The sequence below is a fragment of the Psammomys obesus genome, unplaced genomic scaffold (genome assembly GCF_907164565.1).
Source record: "Psammomys obesus unplaced genomic scaffold, mPsaObe1.curated_primary_1811, whole genome shotgun sequence".
NCBI classification, from domain to species: domain Eukaryota; kingdom Metazoa; phylum Chordata; class Mammalia; order Rodentia; family Muridae; genus Psammomys; species Psammomys obesus.
Genome location: NW_026585797.1, coordinates 28165247 through 28192351, shown reverse-complemented (window position 1 = coordinate 28192351; position 27105 = coordinate 28165247). Strand labels below are relative to the sequence as shown.

Sequence of the window (27105 nt, the reverse complement as noted above, 5' to 3'; positions counted from 1 at the left end):
AAAGGATCTAGATTGTCAACTTGAGTTTGTTACTTCAAAAGAGATCTTGGACCGTGCATGTGTTACAGCCTGTTCAAAGGCAGCAGGCAAGTGCGTGCTGGGTGAGCTTGAATTTGCTGGAAGTAGGATGCTGTACTGCAACCAATTTCTGTTTACCAGTCATGCTGTGGCTATCAATCATTGAGCAATTTCCATGAGTCATTGAGAAATCCAGAAGGACTCAGGTGGTTGAGCGCCTCCCACATCATTCTAACAGAAGGCAAATAAAGCAGTTAGAAATTGTCTGTTACCATATTAACCCAGTGAGCTGTGGTCGGTATTAAACTTGCTTACCAGTTAGCAAATAAGCGCGTGGTGTTCCTCTTTCCGGACTTCCTTTAACGAGCTCACCTTGCCTTTGAATGTAACAATCTATGTTGTTTATAGGTAGGAAGGGTTTAACTTAAGACGGCTTGATTTGCAATTTTTACACTTTATGATGTGAAAGCGATAGTCATTCATCAGCAACTGTATTCTGAATTTGGAATGTTAGTGTTTTCTGGCACGGCAGTATGCCTTACAACACTCGGGCTATGATAAGCAGAAACGGTAAGCTGCGGCCTCCAGTCAACCATGCAACCATGAAAGGAACAATACAGCTTCTACAGTGACATTTCCAAGCCTTAGTGTTTCATAGATTAAATGTGCTGCACAAGTTTTGACCAACAAGATTTAACAGTAGCCCATTGCCAGTCAAGGAACTCTTGTGAATTGTATCTTGGGATATTTAAGCAACATAGAGAGTAAAGAATAAAATGAACTCCTACTTCTGAGAAGGGACCCATTTCATTGTGATGTTTCCTGAAACTCCCTTTTTAAAACAGCACTACAGTTAGTCACCTCTCAAAAGCGTCACGTATAGTAGACATTGTTCTGATACCTTTTATATTTTCTCACATACATTTCTGTAACCATCTCCATATTTTGTTTTGTTTTGCATATTTTAAATTCAAAAACGGATCTGCTTCTTTTTACATGATAGTTTTCGGATTAGTGAGGTTCTCTCTTTCTAGCTCTGTTCTCCTTTTGGAATTTTGTATCACTTGGTGAAGCAAGCATGGCGTTTGCTGTTCCTGCCCACTCACCTGCTTTCCTCTTAAGAGGGTCCATGACGACAGGATGTCACTGCAGGAAGAGTTAGTTATTAGTTATATCCTTATTAGTTACTTTCCTTGTTGTGGACAAATGCCTCACAAGGAATAAAAAAGATTAAAAGGAATGTAACTTTTAAATTAAACTCACTTCAAAATATTTCATATTCCCCCAAGATGTTTTAGATATTTACAAAAATAAATACAATCAGTGGTTTTTTTAAATTTAATTTTATTTTTCGCAATCTGTTTTTAATCAGCATATTAGAAACAGAATTTTAAAACCTTAGTGTATTCAGCATAAGTTGAATTGCATGTGAAAAGTAATAATCTGTCAGGTTAAATATAAATTTATTAAAATTTTCAAATAAATTTATTAAAATTCTAACTTTTAGATGCTCAAGAATACAAAATAGTTCAATAAACTGTCAGGCTGTCATATTACCTTGCAAACAACATACACGTTGCTTTGGTAATTTTTACAAACTCCACTGGTAGAAAACTATACATGTAAATGTACAGCATTAGAAGGTCAAAGCAGTAACTAAAAAGATGATATCATTTTCTCAGAGTGACATCATTGTCCCAGAACTGCCTGTGAGCTAGTTGTTGCTATTTGTCTCTGATGGTATAATTTCTGACCTTTGGAAGGCATTGTGGACATTTTAGCTGCTGATAATTATCAATTTCTTCAGCATATAGTGACTCTGTGTATGGCTAAGATTGCTGAAGTATGGCTTAAACGACACATTCACATTGCATACATGCGAAGGCTCTCCCCTACCGAATTTACTATGTGGCTACATTATTACTGGTACATATTGGAGTCCCTGGTTTAACCCTGAGATTGTAGAGAGGTCTTCAACACGAACCTCTCAAGAGGTGCATGGAGTCCGTTGTTATAATTTAAATGCATATCCGTGGTTTAAGCTTATCACACGTGGTTGCGATTACAACAGCAATTTGTAATTCCTTTTTTTTTTTTTCTTGTATCAATTAGTAGTCTGCTGCATGCTTTCTAAAACAAGGTGAACATTTAAGCTTCATGAAGATTTTTTTGGGAAAGAGCCTGAAAATTGTAAATGAAATATCTTTCCTACTATGCTTTGACACTACCTGACTACAATAGTCTCTGAAATCTCTCAGAGGCAAAGCACAGAGCATAAACTGAGTCATGGATTACCAATTTTGAGTTTCCCTTGTTCCCACTTTGAATTACATGGACTCAGGCAAATTATTTAACCTTATAAGCCTCAGTGTTATTTGTAAAATAAAACTAATGTTAGTACTACTCTCTTAAGGATATTAAAATTAAATCCATTGTTGTTTGTATAGTATATAAAATGTTTCTTCACTTGTCTATTTAATTAAGTAATATTATTTGATGTTACTTGCTATGATATTTGTGAAAATTTTCAAGTTTGGAGGTCATATCACTTTAAGGTTGTTTTCAAAGCATCTTTAACTTATTAAGCTTATGTTGATCTATACATTATATGCAGACTTTTAATGGTAATATAGTCTAATGATGATGATTATACTTTTTCACCTTTTTAAAAAGTCTAAAGATTTTGCAGGACTAGAAAACTGTTTTAGATGCATAATAAAATATTTACATATTTTATAGCTTCGTGTATGATAACAAAAATTCATAACTGCTTTGAAAATAGTTTCCTAATTGTGCAAAAATTTTGTTTCCATGCTAAGGGGCTAATATCCTGTCTTTACGTATGTGCTTTGGATAGCAGGCTGTTTGGAATGCTAACTTGACTTTTTTTTTTTTTTTTACTCTTGTTTATCTGTGAGAGCTGTTATCAGGTTTCTTTAGTATGGGTTGGCACATGACTTATTATTTCCTAGCAAACAACCATCTGTTTCAATTATGCTTGAAACCTGTTCAACTGAAGTGGTTTCTGATTTAGAAACAGGGAAGAGAGTAGTAGCTCACTATAGAAGAGCTTGGTGGGAGAGGACTGTATCAGCATTTTTTGTTTAAAGACTCACCACCATCATCAGAGCCCAAGGAGGAACTGGAATTGGAAGTTATTTTAACTGATGGGCGAATGTCCAAGTCAGCAGGCTCCTTATCAGGGAAGAAGATGATGGCAACAGAGGTGGATCTGACAGCCAGGAGGTTGGAGTCCATGAGGTCCAGGAAGGCTCAGCAGATGGTATCCCAGCATGTGGGTCAGCCATGGTGACACAGAGTCTGGAGGAAGCTGATATCCAGACAGATAAGCAGAGAGGTCTGGTCATATATGCTTGGACCGCAATGTTGATCCTGGGTGGAAGGGATAGTGAGCCATCCAGGATGCTAATGCAGAGGCTGCATTCTGTGTGGTCTCTGTATCATAAAAGCTGTGGTATTTCAGGACTGGCAGTGTATGAAGACTGAGTCACGTCACTCTTTCCCAAGCATTGTAAAACACAAGTGGGTTAGTCAATAAGTGTTCTTTATTACTAATGGGGATAATTAGAAGGAAACTTGGGATCAGCCTGGCTGGGTTCATCTTGAAAAGATTCCATAACTTGGCAAAACAAATTCCTGATAGTTGGATCTGCTCACGCGCAGCCAAGTGACCCATGAAACATGGATGTGCTATTTCTATGCTTTTTAGATTTATCCATGGAAAGAGGTGAAAAAGAATGGTGGCAGGTGGTTGCTTACTGCTGAAGCCTGCTTGCAGAGGATGAGAAATGGTGGAAGCTGCTGAGTTTCCTTATAGTGACAGGAGTGTGGCTGACCTTTTTCCTGGCAGGGGTTGTCACACCATATTCTTTTTACTTGGAGATATCCTATATCAAGCCAAGAGGACGCTGGACACTAAATCACCCGAGTTTAGGTTTATACATTCTTCTGTTGTTGGGCTCAGACCTTACATATACTTATATTTCTGTGACTGATGGAAAAGCCTCAAAACAAAACAAAATTCAAGCATTCTAATGATTTATGCTTTTAAGAGTATTTGTTTGGTTTTTTTATGTGTCTATTTAAATACCTTCACATATGTATGTGCACCTTCTGGTGAATATGGAGGTCGGAAAGGGGCAAGAGATCCCCTGAAACCGAAGTTATAATTGTCATGAGAAATGGACCCCAGCACCCCTTCAAGAGAAGCAAGTATACTTAACTACTGAATCATCACTCGATGCTGTATTTATGTTAAAGAAAATTTTATTTTAGGAGGTTGCTATGAAGTTTTGAAACTTAATCAGTTTTCTCCAAAGATTTTCTAGTAAGGGGAGAAGTCTGTATTTTATTTTTAAAATAAAAACACGCATTGTTTAAAATGGTAAAGTGGTCTAGTGATAGTATTCACTTAGCAAATGGCAGTTATCTTCAGTGATTATCTAATTGCTTGGAGCTTGTGGAATCTAACATTTTGACTTCTGACCTTCTGTACAGTGTTGGGGAAGATTATTCACCATATAGGGCTTTGCTTTCTGTTTCTCTGTTCTTCATTCAATACTGTAATTTTGGTCCTCCTCAGTGAATTGCAATGACAGACATTGGAAACTTCATTTAAAAATCATTTTCATATATTCTACTCTTACTCATCCTCACAATATGAAAATAACTGTATCTGTCGATGTACACTGCAAATGACAAGGAACTGACTTTAGTGACTTTGGGAGCTGGCAGAAGAACTTGCCAGAAACTTTGGAGCAATAGTTGAAATGTCTCTCCACAGAAATAATTCATCTTAACAAACCCTTGTTCTGCTCTCATGTCCTTCAAGTGATTGGTTCTGGCCCACCCTGATTATCAAGGATAAACTTCTTAGAGTCAGCTGCTTGCAGATGCTATGACGTCTACAAAATATCTCACAACAACACTTACGTCAGTATGTGATAACTGAGGACAATGGCCTCAACAAACTGACTCATGGAGTTGTCATCAAGGTCCAGCCTTCATTACCTTAGCACCCCTATGCCTTTTCATAAACCACCTTTCATCTTAGGGACAATGAAGAAGTCATTCTTCTGTAATATGGTCCAACTATTTTGAAGCATGTTTGCAACCAAAACTATACTAGCCATTTCTGGGAAAAGCGCATGCCACTGGGTGGTATTTGCTATTATTTATACTATGTGGCTTAAACACTATGATACATGATATATGATGTATGATATGATGTATCATATATCATGATACATGATATCATGATATATGATATATATGTATGTATGATACATGATTATATGATACTATAATAACTATGTGTAATAAAGTTTAAATGATAAATGCTTAAAGGGAAATTAAAGCAAAACTACATGCATCTAATAAAGTAAATACTCATAATTACACCTTCTTTTTAGAACTGGATACATAGCCAGACCTGGTATGCTTTAATACAAACTTCTGTGCCAACCATTCAGTATTTCTTTTGCTCCCAAGCAGGCACCTTAATACATTATATGACTTTGTCTGGCAGAGTGATCCACACTATCTTTCAGGGATACATTAGAAAGAAGCTCTATTGCAATAGCTGTCCATCTGCATCTACTACTTAGATATCATGCACAAACATCTATAAGCCAGACTCAAGCTTCTCTTTCTATCAGTATGTTATGGCAAACTCTTGATGAAAGCTGAGAGGAAAGAAGATAAATAAGACAGTAATGTAAACTATGGACATATGGGCTAGCTCCTGATGTAAATTATTTGTGTCATTGGGACTTGCATGGGTTCAGTCTTTTGCAAATGGCTTCTATTTAGCATTGAAGTTCTTTTGCATTTGCGGGTCCAGCAACTAGTTCATGATGCTTATGGTAAGTTGATGGTCCATGAGATACATTCCTACTGAGATGTAGTAAAATGTTAAGCAAATGCTATTTCTCTAAAGAAGGATAGTTTTCTGTGAAAGAGTCCTCAGGGTTTACTTTGACTCACTTGTAGGGTCTGCTATGGGCTCCAAACAGCATCCTTGTCAGCTACTGGCACTTAAAACAGCATCAGATCTGATGAATCATAAACCCCAAATGACAGGACACAGCAGAAGCCTTCTTGCACAGCCTTCTCTTATTCAAAGTTGTACTTTAAACCAGCAGCTATTGAGACCACTCGGTAAGTGGATAAGAGAAGCACACACAAGTTAAAAATGTCTTGCTTTCCAAATCAATGGACCCATTAGGCATTATGCTTCCGTGGGGGGGGGGGCTTAAGGGCAAGCATGACTTCCATTTTGACTATGGGAGAATTTGCTAAAATGCTTCGCATTATTAGACCTCTAGGAATTCACCGTGTGTGGAAAGGCCCACATAGGTCAAATGGGTGAACTAACTGGAAAGAATGGTGACACCAAGATGTAAAAACAGATGTGAAATACAGATAAAATGAGTCATTCTGTTGAAGGTAAGACTGCCAGTGGCTGTGTTTATTTACTCTACAAACACATGCTGTAAATTTGCCAGTTCTCCTTACCTCACTGCCCTCCTTAGAGGCTTCTCTGACGCCCTATTTAATTAAAGTTCATCTTGACTTAGGTTTTTTTTAAGCTTGAACAAGAGATTTTTTAAAATTTATTTTTATTACAGGTTATTCATTTTGTATCCTGGCTGTAGCCCCCTTCCTAATCTCCTCCCGCTTCCACCCTCACTCCCTGTTCTCCCCCTGCGTACCCCTCCCTAGTCTACTGATAGGGAAGGTCCTCGGCCCCTAGCCCCTACTATCTGACCCTAGCCTATCAGGTCTCATCAGGACTGGCTGCATTGTCTTCCTCTGTGGCCTGGTAAGGCTGTTCCCCCCTCAGGGGGAGGTCATCAAAGAGTCAGCCACTGAGTTCATGTCAGAGACAGCCCCTGTTCCCCTCCAAGTTGGGTACCTGCTTGGAGACTGAGCTGCCATGGGCTACATCTGTGCAGGGGTTCTAAGTCCTCTCCATACATGGTCCTTGGTTGGAATTTCATCTCCCCTGGGCCCAGATTTTGACTTATGTTTTAGCAGTGTAATTTCCTTTTCTTATCTCTTAATGAACTATGTTCTGTGTTCTCTTTTGCTAGTTATGGGATTATTCCAGCTAGCTCCTACTTAAATGAACAGTTATCCAAGCTTTTAATTGGTTACTTTATTACAATAGTTACTTTTCTCCTCAAGATGACAACCTAGAACCTAGGAGTCGCCTAGAAGCAACTTAATGGAGGGAAGGTTTAAGGTTTAGTTTGGCTTATAGTTTCATGTGTCTTAGTCCACCATGGTGGCGCAGGAGTAGAGGAGGCCTTGGTATTGGAAGTGTGTGGCTGTAGTAGCTCACCTGGGCACAGAAAGATACCGAGGAGTGAGGCAAATATACCCTTCAAAGTCTAGTCCCTACTGGGTCACTCACTTTAGCCATCCTGGCCTCTGGATTCACTTCCTGAAATCACAGATTTTAAAGTAGCACCATAGACTTGGGACTGAGCATAGAAAACATAAGCCTGTCTGAGGGAGACCTTTCAGATTCAAACCGCAACAGTCAGCCTTGGTGTTTGCCTTTACCCAATAAAACTTGCATCAGAAATTGTTGCTGTTGGTTTTATAGTCATTGGGAGCACTCACAAGTGTCACCAAAATGCTGATAACTGTGCTGTTATTTTTAGTCAGTTAACTTCAACATACATGGGGGGATGATTTACCTCTAAAGTTCATCCTGAACTAGAATTGTAATTTTTGGTAGTGTCTCTAATTGTTATTCATGGACATGAATGGTTGATGATAGGCTAATATCTTAGAACTGACATGGCTTTAGTGTTGAGTGTAATCTGTGGCATTTTGTAGGGGTCCAATTTGGGACTGAATCCAGGTGCATTTAGATTCTCTGTTTGAGGTTGTCTGCAAATGCCTCTGGGGTCACCATGACTTAGAAGGAATTTCTTAGAATTTTGTTTATAATGATTTTCCTTCCAGAAAACTGTATTTGTATTTTTTTTTTAGCTTTTCTTTCAGTTGTGTATTTCTAATTTTTAAAAGATTAGGGAGTAAACTAACTTAAGCACCAGCTTTCTAGCCACACCTCAATGTACTTATTAAGCCAATAAATCAGTTTTGCAAACACAGGAAGGGTATGGCTCACACTGGAGTTATTGAGGGACATGGCTTGAGTAACGTCAGATGTGTTGTGGGTCTGCACGTGATAACACTCAGAAACTAATTCTACTGTTACATTCTGTACATTGTGCCAGATACAACAGTGATATATTCTCCATGTGCTGGGTATGCCTCAATCCCAGGTGATGCCTGAAGCCATCAATATTACCAAATCATATGTGCACTATGTTTTTTTTTTTCCCTAGACAGCACAAGTACCAATCAATGGTTGATATATTTGTATTGGTTGCATGATGCGTTTGAAGCCCCCTCAATACTGTCAGTTCTGAGCTTGCGCATTTATTTGGAAGCCTTCTCCCCAACCTCAGACTGCTTTCCACTGATACAATGAAAGGTGATGATCACACCTATCGTCAAAGTGCTCTAATAATGCCTGTTTGGTAGCATCTTTTAGTTGTTTTTTTTTTTTTTTAAACAACAACATAAAAATTACTGCTGTTGTATTTTGTGCTTATCTAGGGTTTCTACCCAAAGTAGAATTTTAAATAGTTTTTTTTGTTTGTTTTTGAGAAAGTCATAGTTTCTTTCTTCTTTGGCTTCTCACAGGGGCAATAAGGAAAAAGTTTCTAAAAATTGAGAGTAATGAGAGGAGGGCAGAATAATATACTTTGTGTTCTGGTTACAGTTTAAATGTAAATGTCCCCCACAGGCTCAAGTTCCGAATATTTGGTCTTTCAGAAACAGCATTTTGAAAACTTTAGAAGGTGAGGCCCACCTGGGGAAAGTAGATCAGTGGGACAAGCACTTTGGGGTGTCTCTTAATCTTGGCACTTTCCTGAATTACTCTTTTTCCTGACCACCATGAAGTAAACAGCTCTCCTCTGCCAGAGACTCCTGCTGCTGTGATGTTCTGCCCATGCAAGAAAGCATGAAAAAAGACTACGCAAACCAAAACTCAAAACACTTCCCCTTAAGTTGATTCAGCCGGGAGACACAAGGCTTACAGAAAAGAGCTAACAGTGCCCATGTAAATTAGGGATAATACTGTCTGATTTATGAAATTTTTATGAAGATAGCATTTATATGCATACTTAAAACTTTATGTTAGCACAGCATTTGCTCAATCATGTTATTATCACTGACAATAATTTTAGCATTATTCCCTTATAGTGGGGGGATTTGTTTTAGGCCCCAAAACTTTCTACATGAGAAAGTCTGGATATTTTACTTAATGTGTTAGAGCTTGGAACACACATATAAAATAGAAATGTCAGTGATTGCTGTCCATTAATGCTGTTTACTTCTGAGTGACATCAAAGACCATAAAGATTTTCTCGTAGTTCCTGTACATTCGAAGCACCTGGTGATATTATGGTAGCAATCCCATTATTTGCCTAACCCTAATTTAACATATGTGTTGAGTGCCTCCTTACTCAGAACCCTGGACACTCTTTAGATAAGGAGGGTAAACCATGGGCAAACAGAATCATGGGCTGATAATGGAACTAATATTTTACATGAGTATTAAAGACCACAATGAGGTTATTTAAAAATTTAATTATGTTTTACTTATGAGAAGTAAAACTAGAGTTTGTCAAAGAGAAGTCGTGGCCTTTTTGGATGAATATCATGTTAGTTACAGGAAATAGATGGTTCTAAAGACTGAAAAATCACTGCTGATGTAGATCTGTATTTCTCTTGATAATTAGTGTTTATTAACTGACTTAGTGAAGATAATAAGGATTTACAATAACATAAAATACACTCATACCTATTTTTTAAAGCCAGGAAAGTTAGGTGTACTGTTACATTTCTTATCACTTATACTAAATGTCCAAAAAAAATCAAACTAAAGGGAGGAAAGGTTGATTTTGGCTGATGGTTGCAAAGGATCCAGTCCACCACGGTAGGGACGGCACAGAGGGTTCGGTAGAAAGAGAACTCCTCAAATCTCCAAGGATCAAGAAGTGGAAAGCAGGAAATGCTGGCATTCAGCTGGCTTTCTCCTTCACCCCTTTTCTTTCAGTCTAAGACCCCAGTTCATGAAATGCTGTGGCTTACATTCAGGGTGGACCTTTCTTTCTCTGTGAAACCTATGGCAATATCCCCACAGACACGTCCAGGGACGTGTCTCATTAATGGATGAGATATTTTTAATACAGTCAAGTTGACAAGTAAAATTACCTGTCACAAAGAGTTACAGTATATTGTTAGTATTCTTTGGAAAGATGTTTTCAAAGTTACTGTCACCTGGGATATTCAACTCTAACCATGCTGGGTTTCTCTCGGTTCAGATTAAGAAAGAAGTTATTCCTTAGAGACAGATATCATGCATGACAAAGATACTAATGAATAAAATGTGAGATCATTCTTCATGATCTCTTAGTTCTTTATGTTATCTGAAAGTGCTTGAGCAGCCTTCCTTTACATAAGGATTGAGTAATTTTAATTCAGAAAGAGAAAACATAAGACTCTGTTGTCCTTCAGGCTGAGACAAGAGTTTCCATATGTGAAAAGAGACATAATCTTAACTAGTACTTAAAACCCAAGCTTAGTGGAGTACTACTCAGCAATTAAAAACAAGGAAATCATGAAATTTGCAGGCAAATGGTGACATCTAGAAAAGGTCATCCTGAGTGAGGTATCCCAGAAGCAGAAAGACACACATGATATATACTCACTTATATAGTCCTATAACATAGGATAAATATACTAAAATATGTGCATCTAAAGAAGATAAACAAGAAAGAGGACCCGGGGTAAGATGATAAATCCTCACCTAGAAAGACAAATGGGATGGACATGGGAAATAGGAGAAAACAAGTAACAAGACAGGAGCCTACCACAGAGGGCCTCTGAAAGACTCTACCTAGCAGAGTATCAAAGCAGATGCTGAGACTCATAACCAAGCCTTGGGCAGAGTGCAGGGAATCATACAATGAAAGAAGGGGTAGTTAGTATGACCTAGACAGGACAGGAACTCCACAAGAATCAAATATATCAGGACACAGGGGTCTTTTATGAGACTGATTCTCCAAACAAGGACCATGCGTGGATATAACCTAGAACCCCTGCTCAGATGTAGCCCATGGCAGCTCAGTACCCAAGTGGGTCACCCAGTAAGGGGAGCAGGGACTGTCTCTGACATGAACTTAATGGCTGGCTCTATGACCTCCCACCCCATGAAACAGCCTTATCATGATGGGGACCACAGTGCACAGCAAAACTCAGTACTTTATGGGACAGCCAGGAAGATGAAGCATACAGTCCCATCATCTCCTTCAAAGACATTCTGTCTCAATGACCAGGAGCCACACATTGCATCCCACTAATAAGGTTTCCACTCCCCTTCACAATGCCACTCTGAGGAATAGGAACTACTAGGGTAAATTTAAGGTCCAAACCACAGCAAAGATATCAGAATTAATTAAGAGATATATTCTACTTCTAGTGGCTTTGAACAGACTAAAGAGAGCATGTTCTCATCTGGAAATGTGCAATTCGTTCAGAAATATAGATTTGGAACTGAGTTTTAAATGGAAAAAATCTCAGCTCAAACCTTAGAACCATTAGCTATGACCTTTGATCTCTCCCAAACTATTCCTCAACTCTGCCCACAGCACTCAAACCTTTGTTTCAATGTGGATATTTTGGACATTTCATGTACATGTGGTTTATTTCATTCAGCATAATGTTTTAGATGCTGAACTGTCTTGAAACATGAGTCCTTTCATTTCTTCATATTGCCAAATAATGCTGTATTCTGTGGATATGCTCCATTTTATTTGTGATGATAGATGTTTGTTTTTCCATATTTTGCTTGTTATGCTTACCATTGATATGAGCATTCCTGAACAAGTCTTTGTGGACATATGTTTAGCTATATATTCACAAGAGGAGAGGTTGCATCACAAGGCAAATATGTTTACCAATTGAAGGAACTGCCAAGCTCCTTTCCAAAGAGATTGTACTTTTTTCACATTTTAACCAGTAATGAGTAAGGCTTTCAGCTTTTCTTCACGCCTGACTGCATTTGCCATTGTGTGTTTTAGAATTATAGCTATTGTTGTGTGTGTAATGTTTCATTCTGGTATTGCTTTATGTGTTGCTGATAGTTAATAATGATGAATGTCATTTCATGTGTGGTGAGGAGGAAAGGGTTTATTTGGCTTACACTTCTACATCTTAGTCTGTCGCTGAAGGAAGTCACAGAAATAAACTCAAGCAGGGATGGGTGCTCCTTACTGGCTTGCTTCTCATTGCTTGCTCAATCTACTTTTTTATAGAACCCAGGACCACCTGTCCAGGGATGGCAACACTAACAATGGGCTGGGCCCTCTCCCACCAATCACTAATTTAAAAAATGCCCCACAGTAAGTAGCATCTTATGGAAGCATTTTCTCAATTGAGGTTCCCTCCTTTCAGATAACTCTAGTTTATGCATCAAGTTGACATAAAACTACCCAGCACAGTCTTTATTTCTTAAACTATTTGAAGGTGGAACAAAGTCTCTACTCATGTTTAATTTTAGTACATATTAGAAGAACTACATTTGACATTAACATTTTCATCAAGTCTTACAGTGACACAACTGGAAAGAATAACAGGTAGGAGTCTTGATCTTCATTGCTGGCCAAACTGATTAATTGAAATCGATGGTTTGAAATCTTCTTTATTTTTTATGTTTTATTTATCGCTTGAGAATTTTAGATAATTTGATCTCATTCTTTTTCCTCTTCAATTCTTCCCAGATCCTCCTTTCCATTCCCTACCCATCCAGTTTCACATTACTTTTTAAAAAGATTTTATTACTCTTTTACTCATTAAAAATTTCATACTACATTTTGATCATGTTTTTTCTACTGCTCTGACACTTCCCATACCCTCTTCACTTCTCTACCCATCCAATTTTATGTTTTCTCGTTCTTTCAAAATAAGATAAACAAAACAAAATAAAATACAACAAAACAGGAAACCAATCCCCTTCACACAAAAGCACTTAAATGAAAATAAAAATAAACAAGTAAAAGACCAATAGGATAAAAGCGCAAAAACAAAAAAAAAATTAACCCAAAATTCCACAAAAATACTACTGAGTTCCTTTTGCATTGGCGAACTACTCCTGGGCATGAGGCCAGCTCTGGACTGTGGTTGGTTAACCCTGTGACACTGTTGGGGAAAACTGATTTCATCTTTCACACTGGGTATCAATTCCTGATAGTTTCTTGGTTAGGGATGATAATGTGTGTCTACTTTCCCCTCTCAGTGGTGTGACCTTATCTGGCCTGAACCTGTGCAGGTCTTATGAGTGCTGCCATAGTTCTTGTGAGTTCACATGTACATCAATGCTGTTGTATCTCAAAGGCACTGTTTCCATGGAGTCATTTATCACCTTTGTCTCTTAAAGTCCTTCTGCCTCGTCTTCCACACCGATCCCTAAGTTTTGGTGGGAAGGGTTTGATAAAGACACCTCAATAGGAACTGAGTGTTCTAAAGTCTCTCACATATGCACATTTCAAAGTTGTGAGTCACTATGTTACTTTTTATCTTCAGCAAGAAGCTTCTCTTCCGCAGGTTAAGTAAGGCACCAAATATGGATATAAAATTATGTCATTAGGAGTCATTTTATTGCTATGTTCCTTTAGCAGGCTTTTAATAATAGGTTTTCTCTTAGACCCATGCCCTATCTAGTCTCAAGTTCTTAGCCACTAACAGTGTCAGGTATGAGTTCTATTGGGCCTTAAATTTAATTAAAAACAAATAGTTTGTTACTCCCATAATGTTTGTGCCACTATTGAACTAGTGTATCTTGAGGCAGATCACTGTTGTAGGTCAAAGGATTTGTATCTGGGAGATATTGATTATATTTCCTTTTTTGGTGGCATGCTGAGTATCATCTAGTCATGAATACTCTTCAGTATAAATGAAAACTCTAGTTATACACCAGATATTCTTCTCCAATTTTATGACTTAAGTAAATCTTACATTCACAAATAGGGCCTTACCACCAGGTTTTGGAGAGCGACCAGCAGACTGTAATGTTTGGGGTGGTTCTGTGAGAACACTTTGGCCAATGACTTAACAAAATATAACTCATTCTTGACAATAGACATTTTACTTACTTCAGAAGAAGTCTAGTTGGGATATTCTTTCCCCTATTATTTGGTGAGTCCATTTAGAATCCTTTCATATATGTAAATATTTTAAGAAACTTTTAAAGTAGTAAGTTTCCATATGATTTTTCAAAAGGCCCTTAGTATTAGCTTTCCCTCCTTATATTCTTTTGTTTACCCTTCTCTTCCATCCCTTCCATATTTAATCTTCCTATTCTAGTTTCACCATTATCTCTCTATAACACTATTCTATTTCATTTTACTTGGGAGAGCCCCTTTACCCCACATGGTTCTTTATCAGAACCCTAATCTCTGTGGTTTTCAGATTGTAGCACACAGACTAAAGTTAAATGTTAAAATATAATATCCACATATAAGAGAAAACATATATTTGTCTTTTCTGTTCTGGGTTACCTCAGTCAGGATGATACACTTTTCCTAGCACCATCCACTTACATGTGAATTTGGTAATTTTCATTTTTCTTAACAGCTGAGCAATAATTCCCTTTATAAATGCTCCACAAGCAAACCAAACCAAACCAAACCAAACCACAAAAATATGGAGTTCAATTTGTATTGGCCAAGCATTCCTAAGTCTTGAACCTCTCCTGAGCGGGGGGGGGGGGGGTTGTATAACTAGTATCACTTCACAGAAGAAAACTGGTCTTTCTTCTTCAAGGAAATCAATTGCAAATAGCACCTTGGCTGGAGCTTGGATTTTGTGTTAACTTGTACTCCTCTGTGCTGTGGTTTTGTCTGGTTTGAGCTTATGCAGCTCTTGTCCATGCTGTTACAGTCTCTGTCAGTTGTATGTCCATTCCCATATATGTGCATGTGGCTGGAAAACTCTGTTTCCTTGGAGTCATCCACTTCTGTATCTCAAAAATCTTTTGAAATTTATAATTCTTTAAAATAAATAACTATATATATAGTTAAAACACATGTATATATATATTTTAAATATATATATATATATGTTTAAACTGTTGATTATCCAAGAACAGTTAAGAAGAGTTGAGAAATATCAAATTATTAAGCTTAAATTTTTTCTCTGGGAGAAAATATTTAGGATGAGATAACTATATATTTTTTGGATATGTGGAACTTTAGATATGAAAGATAAAACAAAAATTTTAAAGTAAGATGATGTATATGTTGTGGGTTATTAATATTTACTATTGATTTATCTGTAGTTAAACTGATTATTTCTAAACTAGCTGTATACCCAAATCACAACACAGAGACTAGGATTTAGTTAATTAACCTAGAACACAATGCTGGGCAATAATTACTCCATCCTAAACCTCCAGGCCTGCATGGTTTTCTATCATTCATATTTCACCCATTATACTTGCTTTTTGTCATATCTTAGGTCCGATTCATCTCTCCACGTGGTTCAAAGTTCTCTCTTGCAGACCTCTGACCTGCTCCCTTGCTTCTTTCTCCTCCCCATCCGGACCAGGATATCCCATCCTATTCTCCCCTGGCTGGTATGTGTCATTGACAACACAGAACAAATGGTGGCATGTTTACACAAACCTGAGACAGGTAATTCTTAGAATAAACACCACAATGCAATGTCCTGATTGACACCAGATAATGGGGTAAAGAAATCAGCATTTGAATGAACAAGAGTAAATTACATACATTCCACAAGAATATTATACCAACATTTCCCCCTTTAATTCCAATAAAAGGCTTCTTCTCTTTCAATACAATAATAATTATAAAATTATGAAAACTATTAGGTAAAATTTACATGTGCAATATCCAGTCCATGTGTATTTAGCAACTTGGGAGAAAGTATCTGCTTATCCTAACTTGACAAGTTTAGAGTCCTATACCTAAATTAACTGTCCTTATTGGAATTACATCCTATGCTGGAGCCTGTTGGCAAAGTCAAACAGTTCTTGAGTGGGGAGTGAGTATTGAAAGGAAATAATAATAAAAAAACCCTAAGACACTACACACAGGATTTTTTCAAGAGGGTTTTTAGTAGAAGACTAGGCACTCAGTTTATTTTATGGTCCCTTTTTATAGTCAGAGCAAATCACTTTGATACAATGAAGTTCACTGAAAAGTCAAAACATGTTTACCTCAATCATCTGTCTGTATGACTCTCACACAAACAAAAGGAAGTGAACTTGACAACACATCCTGTCTCCAGGTGCAGGCCAGGGTGAAAACATATTTTTCACTAAAGCATCCTTACAAACAAGCGGCTCTCCACAGGTCCCCCTTTTTTATATTTTAAAAATTGACCATGACTTAAGAGCTATGGAGCAGAAGATTGTGCCTGTCTTAGGTTGTCTCTCTTGAAAGATATATTTTTACCTATCATTGGTGTATGAATTCTGTCATTTATGCCTTGTCTTAGGTTGAATATTCTTTAGAGAGATCTTTCCTATCTTTGACTATTACCTTTGCTAGGGTAGATGCTGGAGTTTAATCATATGTAGATCAGCTTAATTATCATTGGTAGGAGACATGCTCCTAATAAGAGTAATAAGGCAAGTCCTATAACATTCCATAAAAGTGACTTAGAAGATGAGCCCTTATCAAAATACAAGCCTGAGAAACATTCACAGGAACCATGATAAAAGGCTGTTGCACAATCAGAACCTATAGTTTACATTGATGGCAAGAAACATTAAAGTTTGAATTTTGTGTAAAAGTGTTAACATTTCCCAAACAAAAAAGCATAAAGAGAATATTCTTAGGCAGTTATAGGGCTTCCAAGAATTTTTGTAATGAGCTTCCAAATATGTGTCTGCTGAAAACCAGAATCAGACCGAAGTCCCATATTCAGTCCTCTTTTTTTCCATTCTTTCTGATTTTGTTGAGGATTGTCCTGATTACCAGATCAATCAAGTCCAGTCACATTGTATCTAAGAGGTTTCTTTGCACAATATCTTCTCTCCAGAGAAGAATGAAACAAAAATGGGTGAGGATCAGAAGCTCAATATAGCTGTCAGTTCATCATCAGGACAGAATACATCATGGTCAGCAACAGGAACATCCTCCTTCTGGGAACATCTGTAAATCACACCAACTTTTTGGGATCTACTTGGCTCCTTCTGCGTCCTATGCAAAAACAAAAACATGCCCTCTTCCCCATATTAATACAGAGTCAGGTCCCTGCCATATTCCAGTAATTGGATCTTTCCATTTTACTTGGGCATAATACTAGTCTTTGGTATTAAGGTACCACAATCGATCAGCCACAGAACTGCCTTGTATATCCACATTCAAAAAATTTAAAATAAAGCATGATTAAGATTTGGGTATATTACTCCCCCTACATTATTTTTTTGTAATTGGTTCTTAAGAGATCTACAGGCATGTTCCACAATTCCTTGGCCTTGAGGATTATATGGAATACCTGTTTTTCTGACTTATATCCATTTGTGCACAGAAATGCTAAAAAGCTTGACTAATATATGCAGTACCACTATCAGTCTTTATAATGGAAGGAATACCAATTGTAGCAAAACATTTTAAGCAATGACTTATAATGCATTTGGCAGCTTCTCCTGATAACGGAGTTGTCATGATAAGTCCTGAAAAAGTATCAATTGTTATGTGAATATATTTTAGTTTTCCAAAATTTGGGATATGAGTAATGTCTACTTGTTGTTTAGAATGGTCCCAATCTTAGGGTTTAAGTAAGTTAACTTTATGTTACAGATTTTAAACATACCCAATAATCAATAATCTATAACCAAGACGTATTGAACATGGTAAACGTATACATTTAAGAACGATTGACAAAACACCTTGCTGTTTGTTGAATCCATTTTTTTATCACCATAGAAGCTTTGTAGCAGAATTAACCATTAGCTTTCTTACTGGAAAATCTAAGAAGCTCCCCCTCTCCTTTTTTTTCTTTAACTCAAGTGATTTTAGCTGTTGCTTGACATTGCTCAGCAAATTTTAGCTTCCTCAATAAATGATCTTCTTCTGCTAAACATTCTCTTGCTAATTGCTTCTAGTACCCTGGGTAGAGAACCTTAGTAGGCAAAGACTCTAACAGAGTTTGAGTATAAAGTGCTGCAGGATCATATTGAATGCATGCAATTTTTAATTCTTTTAATCATTTAAAAGATATAGGTGCATGGACTCTCACCATATTACCCTGTCCATCAGGTTAATCTATAATTGGAAAGTCATAAAACTGAGTTATATTTTTTCTTTCTACCTAGCTTGTTCATCTTCTAACTCTGCATTCTGCAACCTCTTCAAGATGTAAGTCATCCTCAAAGTTTTCTTCTAACAAAAAAATTATCATATATATATATAAAACTCCTCTGGAGGAACCGATGGTTAATCTCCAAAGTCTCTTATCTTTCTTTCCTTTTTTTCTAATCCTGAAAATTTCACTTTCTTAGTCCCGAGCTGCAGACTCGGGACATATACAGACTATTTTTAATTAAATTCCATACAAAAAACATAAGGCTAATGCCTTGTTTCGTTTTTACTCTTGAATTTTACTCATTGCTCCCTTTTCTCTTTATGAGTTTGCCAGCACCCACAGTGTCCTTCATTGCTTCCTCATATCTCAAGGTCCCTGTGTGGGTGCTAAGCTTTGCCAGAGCCTGCTGGCAGAGTAGAACAGTTCTTGAGTGGGGAGTGTGGATTGAAAGAAAATAATAATAAGAAAACCCAAGACACAACACACGGGATTTTTTTCAAGAGGGTTTCTAGTAGAAGACTAGGCACTCAATTTATTTTACACTCCCTTTTTATAGTCAGAGCAAATCACTCTGAAACAATGAAGTTCACCGAAAAGTCAAAACTTGTTTACCTCGACCATATGTCTGTGTGATCCTCAAACAAAAGGATGGCAACACATCCTGTCTCCAGGTGAAGCCAAGGTGAAAACACATTTTTCATAAAACATCCTGACAAACAAGTGGCTCTCCACACCTATATGGAAACCTTTTCTTAAATTCTAAACAACTTAATCTTAATTGTGGAACTGTAACTATTTGGTCTTCAACCCCACCAGAGATCTGAGAAGGAATAAAATTAGTACTGGAATAAATAGGAAGTGCATGTTATCAGCTTCCAAAAAATAAAAAATTTACAGAGACAGTTTGCTGCCTGAAGAGTCACCCAAAACTCTCTATAATGTTAGAACATCATCTTTAGCCTTCTGGCTCAGTATATTTGACAGACATATATGTGAAGAAGAAACTATTTGGACATGCTTACCCTGTGTTGGCAGAGTTTGGCAATCAACTTATCTTGCATTTAAGCTTGACCATTTTTGTCAGAATTCTGTCTGTTGTGAAACGAGGACATTTTCTTTTTGCCTGGTTGGCTTGCTTGCCACATTTGAAGCCAATTCCATATGGAGGCTCTTCAATGCTCATTTTCTTCTTTGAGGTAGGCGGGGTGCTACCAGGAGATGACCTGTCTCATTGTCAAAGAATCTTTAAAATAATAAAGACATTTTAAAATGCCATATTCTGTAGGTCTCTGAAGTTTTTGAAGACTTACCCATCTCTTTGTAATTGACCTGTCTCCAAAATCATATCTGTTAAACCTAGGATTTATACTCCTGTGATAAATTAGACTAGTGTCTGACATGATTATGAGTTGATTAACAATTAATTATTACCTAATAACCTAAACAATTTTTAATAGCAGTTTAAAAGTGTTGTAAATAACCTTGAATTTGTATCAATATACTAAAATTTACCAATGTATTAAAAATAGACTTATTTTGCATCAATATACAAAATCTTATACCAGAATTAAAATTAATCTTATTTGAGAATAGCAAATAAAACCCTAAGGTGAGTAGATTCAATGATCTACCTGTTGTCTTATTATTCCTATAAGATATCCTATAAGATTCTTTCTTTTCAATCCCTTTTCTACTTATGTAAGAAAGATAGAGAAAAGAAAAAGGGAAAGACAGGAATTCCTGAGTCTAACCTTGTTTTCTCTCTTAATAAGACCATTAATAATTTATAACCATCTCATAATGACAATAAACACTCATAGCCACAGAAAACAACCACAAACCTATCAAACCTTCCTTAAGTAAAATTGTTCGTCATTCTCATACATTTCTTCTAGCTGACATTTTGGACATGCAGAAATCCCATTAGGGGGCGCAAAGAAAAATCAGAAAAATTTTAATTAAGGTAAATTAAGCAAGCATTATCATTCGTGGTCCAGTCTTTGAATATTGAGAAATTTTAGGCTTAATAGAAGTCCTGTTTGGAACAGTCTAAAATGCTGCACTAATTGAGATTGGCAGCTTTCTTCAAAGTTCTCTTGGGATCAGGCTTTGATGAGAAATAACAATGGAAGCAGTTGAGGCAGGAGCAAGCAGAATGCTGGAATGTACAAGATGCTGAAACAGATATTTCAACATCTCAGCATATTGGAAGGATGAATTCTGTCAGGTATGACCCAGCGTCTCTAGTGTCCAGTCTTTTTGTTCTGCAAACATATAACTTCTCACACGCATTGTATTGTTCTAAAATTAATAAATAATGAACATACAATCATCATCATGTTGAAATCAAAACAAAGTTGTATAGATCAAAATATCTTTTTTGAGCTCTTGGGCATCTGTTTTATTATGTCAAGCTGTTATCCATGTCCCGAGAGAAGGCCTCCCATTGGAGAAACAAGCTGGTTGCCTTGAGCAATAGAAAAGGCATGTTTTAAATAAATTTTATATAAACTTTTTAATTTAGAGTTTATGCATACTCTAGGCATCTTGTACCTGTTTAGAGGTTTAGGCCTAGGTTTTAATATACGTTGTAGCTATTTTTGTCTCATCCCCTTTTCTATATAGAATAGGTGGTTATGCCTTTATAGCCAAACTTTATATAAACTCTCTTTTACCTTTAGCATTTAAACATATCTTAGGCATCTTGTGCCTGGATTTTTAAATTGGTTGTGGCTATTTTTTGGCTTACCCCTTTTTTATATACAGAATGGGCAGCTGCTTTTATAACCAAACTTTATATAAATTCCCTACATTTGTTTTGACTATCTTTGGCTTGCCCCCTTTTTAATATGGGATGGACAGTTCTGCTTTTTAAACATATGAATTATAATTTTTGAGTTTTTAGGACTTAACTAGGCTGGCATATACTTTGCCACCTGTAAGCCTCCTTTGTCTTTTTTGTATCGGGCATGACCAATGCTTGTCCCCTGTGAAAATGTCTCAAGTTTGAAAGGATAAGCCAGCTTCCAGAGTAGTGTGACACCTTAATTTAGTCAGCATTTAAAAGTTTTTGACACGGGAGGCATGCAGTTTTCTTGTTTGTCTCACAGACTAATTTTGAGTTCTTACATTGAGCACCAGAACATATTTCTTAAGACAAAATGCCCTTTTGTATCAGTTCTGTGGAAGTACCAGTTTTGATATTGGCTGGCCTTTTTTGAGCAGTGTGACATCATCTTTTCTTACATAAACCTAAAATTGATGTGAATCCAACCTTTACATCAGTAAGGACATAACATCTATTATTAAGAAAAAAGAACTTAACCTTAAGGAAAATTTTGTCATTTTGAATCTTAGATTATCTCTGCAAATGGCTAAACAGCAGGAGTTGCCATCCCAGCTTTCATTATGTAAATCAAGGTTGATCTGGAACTCAGAGATTTGCCTGTTTCTTTTTACTTTGTGTTGGGATTAAAGGAATGTGCCTTCACCAACTTGTTCAAATATATTTTCTCAAATCCATATCATTGCAACGCAAAACATTTAAATGAAAATTAAGCAAAGAGACAAGAAAATTTTAAGTTTTGGGTCAGTTGTGCCAATTTAGGTTGTAACAGGCAAAGCCCAGTTGCTTATATTTTGGAATTTAGTTGTTGTTACTGTGAAATGGGCAGACCCTTACCAGAAAGAGATGACAAGTATCTTGCAACCAGAGAGCTTTGAATTTTAGCTGTTATTAATCTAATTTTTATTAGGAAGAGTGCCCTTTTATTGTTTGTAACTTAGTAATTCTGTCGTTGGCTTTTTCCCCATTTTCTTCTTGAACTTTCTTGGAGAAGGCATGAAGAAGAGCCATCATCATTAAACATATTGCAACCAGATCCATGACTGTGACAACCAAAACAAAGCCAAAAGGGATGAACACACTCTCTGCCGTGGCATTTTTTATTTTAGATGCAGTTTTAGGCCAAGCTCTGTCTAGAGGTCTGTCTGCCTCCAGTTCCTTTCTTGCCAGCCATGGCTGCTGTTGTTTCTGTGAGCTGGGCTGAGCCAGCCACAGTACAAGGAAGCCATGCTTGTGTACCCCTCCTGTTAGACTGTAGCAGCAACCAGTTTTTTTTATGTTAAGTCTCAGGTCTGCCCACAGTAGACTGTCTTTTGCTCCTGAGCCTGTTTAAGGATCTCTCTTTAAGAGACAGTAATTGACCTGGGAGATTTTAGGTTTTCAGTTTGGGTTGTATTGCTGGAAGCTTATTCCCCGCCCCCACCAAATTATATTAAAGTATGATTTAAAGAGTGTGGATACTTAGATTAGTTGGGCGCTACTTGTTGTGGGTTATTAATATTTATTGATTTATCTTTTAGCTAAGCAGTGGTTATTCCTAAACCATCTGTATACCCAAATCATCACATAAAGACTAGAATTAATTTGATTAACCTATAGTACAATGCTGGGCAATAGTTACTCCATCCTAAAATTCCAGGCCTGCATAGTTTCCTACCATTCAGATTTCTCACATTATACTTGCTTTTAGGTCATATCTTAGGTCCAGTTTATCCCTCATGATTCCAAGATCCTCCCTGCTGATCTCTTTTCTCGTTGCTTCCTTCTCCTTCCCTCCAGACCAGATGTCCCACCCTATTCTCCCCATTGCATGTCAGTGGCTGGTCGTTTTATTGACAACACAGAACAAATGGTGGCATGTTTACACAAACTTGAGACAGGTGATGCTTCGAATAAACATTACAATGCAATGTCCTAATTGACACCAGAGAGTGGGGTAGAGATATCAGCATTTGAATGGACAAGGGTAATTATATACATTCCCCAAGAATATTATATAAACAGTTATTAGATAAGCTTGTTCTTAACAAGAAATTACTCTTTTTGTACATTAAAGCATAAAAAATTAATCATCTAATGAGATTTAGTAAAAGTTACTAGAAGCCCAAATGATAAAAATATTACCCTACTCAGTAGCTTTTAAGTATATATTGATGGTAGTTATTAGTAACTCAAAAAACAGGAGAGAGGAATTAATGTATTTTAGAAATTTTCCTACCAACAAAATTTGGGATGTTTTAACATTTCTAGTTGGGTATAGTGCAGTTATATAAGTAATTTTTATGGCACTATGGGTATGTTTAGAGTTGATTCATTTTCTTATTGGCCTTGTCTCTTTTTGATTCAAAGAGAAAAAGCAAAGTCCTTGGGAGAGGTTCCCAGTTTAGGCCAACATTGAGCTAAGTGGTGACATTGCTAGCCATTACTGAGCACTTGCTGTGTGAATTTGGTGAGAGTGTTAGTCTTGTGGTACTCAGGAGTAAACTGAAGGTTATAGAGAGTGTTTAACTTTTTGAATAACACAGAGGTCATCAGTGGTAGAGTTAACACTAGGCAAAGATGTTTCTATTCTAGCATCTCTGTCTTGCTGCCCCCAAGAGATAGTACAAAGCAGCAGTTCAGTGAATTGGTTCTTTGATCTTACCATTTTGCTATCATTTCTTTTGCATTTGATTTGCTTGCAAAACATCATGGAAAATATTCTCATGATAGAGCAAAGGGGTATCCCTTTGTTCTTCTGGGTATCAGTCACCATGTTGATATCAGTTAATGCCTACAGGTTATGAGATGAAACATTGTTTCCTCTCTTGTTATAAGGACTGCAGTCATATTGGCTTAATGGCTCATCTTATTCTACTGAGACTTTTCTTTTTGAATTTCAGTTACCCTGCAATAACTACTTTCAAGTTCAATTACATTCATAGGTACCACGGGTGATGACTTTAACATATCATTTTGAGAGATAGTACTGTACTCATGGTCCTAAATTTGACATTTCTGTTACAGTTGGAATATGATAGACTGCGAACAACTCCTTAGGGAAACATGGACGGTGGGTGGGATTATTCAACTGAAAAGCACATAGTCCGTCAGCATCTGCAACAATGGCTTTTTTTTTTTAAATCATATATTTTACAAAATGGGTGTATTTTCATGAGTGTGTGGTTACTCTGGTGTTTAAAGGTCCACAGATGGTATTTCAACCAGTTCTTTCTGATGTGTTGCAATGAAAGGAGAACATCAATTGACACAGCCAGGCTGATGACTCCGTGACAGCTTCTACAATAGTAAGAGAATTACTGACATTAGAAGCACTGCTTTCAGTAGGAGAGCAGCAGCTTTGAGAATTAGCTTTAGTGAATCAGCACTGCAGCTGCTGTTTTTCTCGGAGCTAGATAAACCCTGACATGGATAAGGTGCTGTCATACAAAGTGTGCATTCAGACAGGATATATTAGACACATAGTCATTACCAGTTTGGGAGATGATGTTTTAAGTTAAATATATTTGTGTTGATTTTTATCTTTTTAAAAATCTTATCCAAAAGGTTTTTTTGCCTTTAAATTTAATTTAATATATTAAGGTAAACTATGTTTAAGTAAGTTAATTAATTTTCAATAGCAAATATTTAGTGTAATGTTTAGAATTTAGCTTGTTAAATAACCATCACGCTAGGGAGAATACACCTCTGTAAAAAGTATATTAAAGTATGTTAATTTCTAAATCTGGACTCTAATGACATTAGTGTTTTTTTAAATTTAGCTGAGCCTTGGACGGAGTATCTGCTGTGATGGCAGTCTATGCAGCTGCCTGCAGTGGCTGCTTTCACCTTCTCTCTGGTTCTAGAAAGATCACGAGTTAGAAAAGACAAGTTTTTTTCTTCTTCAAAAATATTTTAATTAGGGTTGTATGTGTCAGTGTATGGGTTTGTTTACAGGAGCGTAATGCTTTGGGGGCCTAGAAGAGGACATTAGATGCCCTGGAGCTGGACTTAGGTCAGCTGTGAGCCACATGATGTAAGTACTGGGAATTATAAATTGTGTTCTATGCAAGAGCAGTGTAAAGTCTGTTCTTTTAATCTCTGAGACATCTCCCTATCCCTAAGCTTTTGGTCTTTGAGATCATATATATGATTTTTTTTTAAATCACTAAAACCACAACAAATTATGACAAAAACCACCCTACTCCTAAAACAAAAGCAAAGCCAGACTATACACCTTAGTGAAAATAAGTGTGGAAAATAGAAGTTGCTTTGTTGATGAGCTAAATAAAAGCCTTCAGTATACTTTTCACAGATGATTCTTACCAGAAGGCCATGTTTATCCTTCATTCTTCAAAAGTCCCTTTAAAAATTATTCATAGCAGGCAGAGTGGTGTACCCAGAAGCATGGAGGCAGCAATGGAACCCGTGAAGCAAGCTTGGAATGTGTGGTCTAAGTTACAAACAGAAAAATGGTCTCAAAAAGCCAAGGGTCAAGTTTGAGCTCAGTGACCACACAGCGATTGGTCATATTGGTCTGCCCTGGAACACACTGATATGCCTTTCCCAGAAACATCAGCTTCCTCTCAGCAGGTTACCGATGTTACAAATGTAGAGATGGAGCATCCGGTCATAAAATAATAGTAATATAACATTAAATAGAAGTATCTTTGAAAAAAATACAGAAACTTATCCAAAGTGACCACTGAGGCAGAATTCATCTGTTGGCTGCTATAAGTTGATGTAGTTATTGCTTCTGTCATTAATTAGTATGGTTTTGTCCTAGGCAGTCCTGGATTCAAGTCTTGTTTCTGCTTGGCACTGACTTGTAGAAGTGAAGGTTCCTTCAGGCATTTGATACTCTTAGTGATTTCTTACGTCTTATGTAAAGATTCAGTGAGACAAAATTTACGGCTTCAGGAAAGTGAAGGCAATAGCAGTTCTTGCTTCCTTTCTTCCCAGAAAGTGGAGGTATTCAGTTTTATACCTTAGATACTTGTTGTTTCTTTTCTTTATCAATAAGCATGTTCAGGTACAGAGGGTAAACATGCTAGCTTGCATATAACAATATTGGAGGTATATTTAACATTTTAGCTCAATTAAGTTTATAATTATTTGTGATAATATTTTGTTACCTAATAGTTACCCAAATCCATTTGTCTTTTTATTTCCTGGATTCGAGAAGTTACCTAATTTTTTATTTTATTTTTTATTTGTAAAGGTAACTGATAGTAGATCATTTGATTTGTTGACTTCTGAACAACCAATCTGAAGGAAGATAAAATCTTATCATAAAAAGATATTTTACAGCATCCAGCAGACATGTGACATCTACAAACCTATCATACTCAGAGTGTTACATGCACTATACTGGTGAAAGCTTTACAAATTTCTACTTTTACTGAAGCTTTGCAGGCAACCATTAAGAAACAGTGAGTAATTCATAGCACATGTGAGCCTGCTGCTTTGGTGCTGTGTATTTTTTTTATTCACTTTTTAATTTTTATTTTTTATATAATTACAGTTTACTCACTTTGTATCCCAGCTGTAGGCCCCTCACTAATCCCCTCTCAATCCCACCCTCCCTCCCTCATCTCCTCCCATGCCCCTCCCCCAGTCCACTGATAGGGGAGGACCTCCTCTGACTTTAGTCTATTAGGTCTCATCAGGACTGGCTGCATTGTCTTCCTCTGTGGCCTGGTTAAGCTGCTACCCCCTCAGGCAGAGGAAATCAAAGAGTGCTGTGTTTTTTATGTGGCACCTCGTGATATCAGGAGAAGGCTTTTCCCATTTGATCTGAGTGGTTTGAAGGTCACATT

At 37.0% G+C, this 27105-nt stretch overlaps 1 protein-coding gene across 4 annotated transcripts in view; it reads left to right on the top strand.

The window, feature by feature from the left end:
• Pkib (cAMP-dependent protein kinase inhibitor beta) overlaps positions 1-27105 on the top strand; it is an 84562-nt gene that overhangs the window by 7601 nt on the left and 49856 nt on the right. Inside the window, exon 1 of one of the 4 annotated variants that reach the window (XM_055599212.1) lies at positions 18473-18515. The exons of 2 other annotated variants lie outside the window; for them this stretch is intronic. The gene's annotated coding sequence lies outside the window, so the exon portion shown is untranslated. Of the gene's footprint in view, positions 1-18472; positions 18516-25305; positions 25323-27105 lie in introns of those variants that run through there. One more of the 4 variants, XM_055599213.1, reaches the window with a different exon arrangement.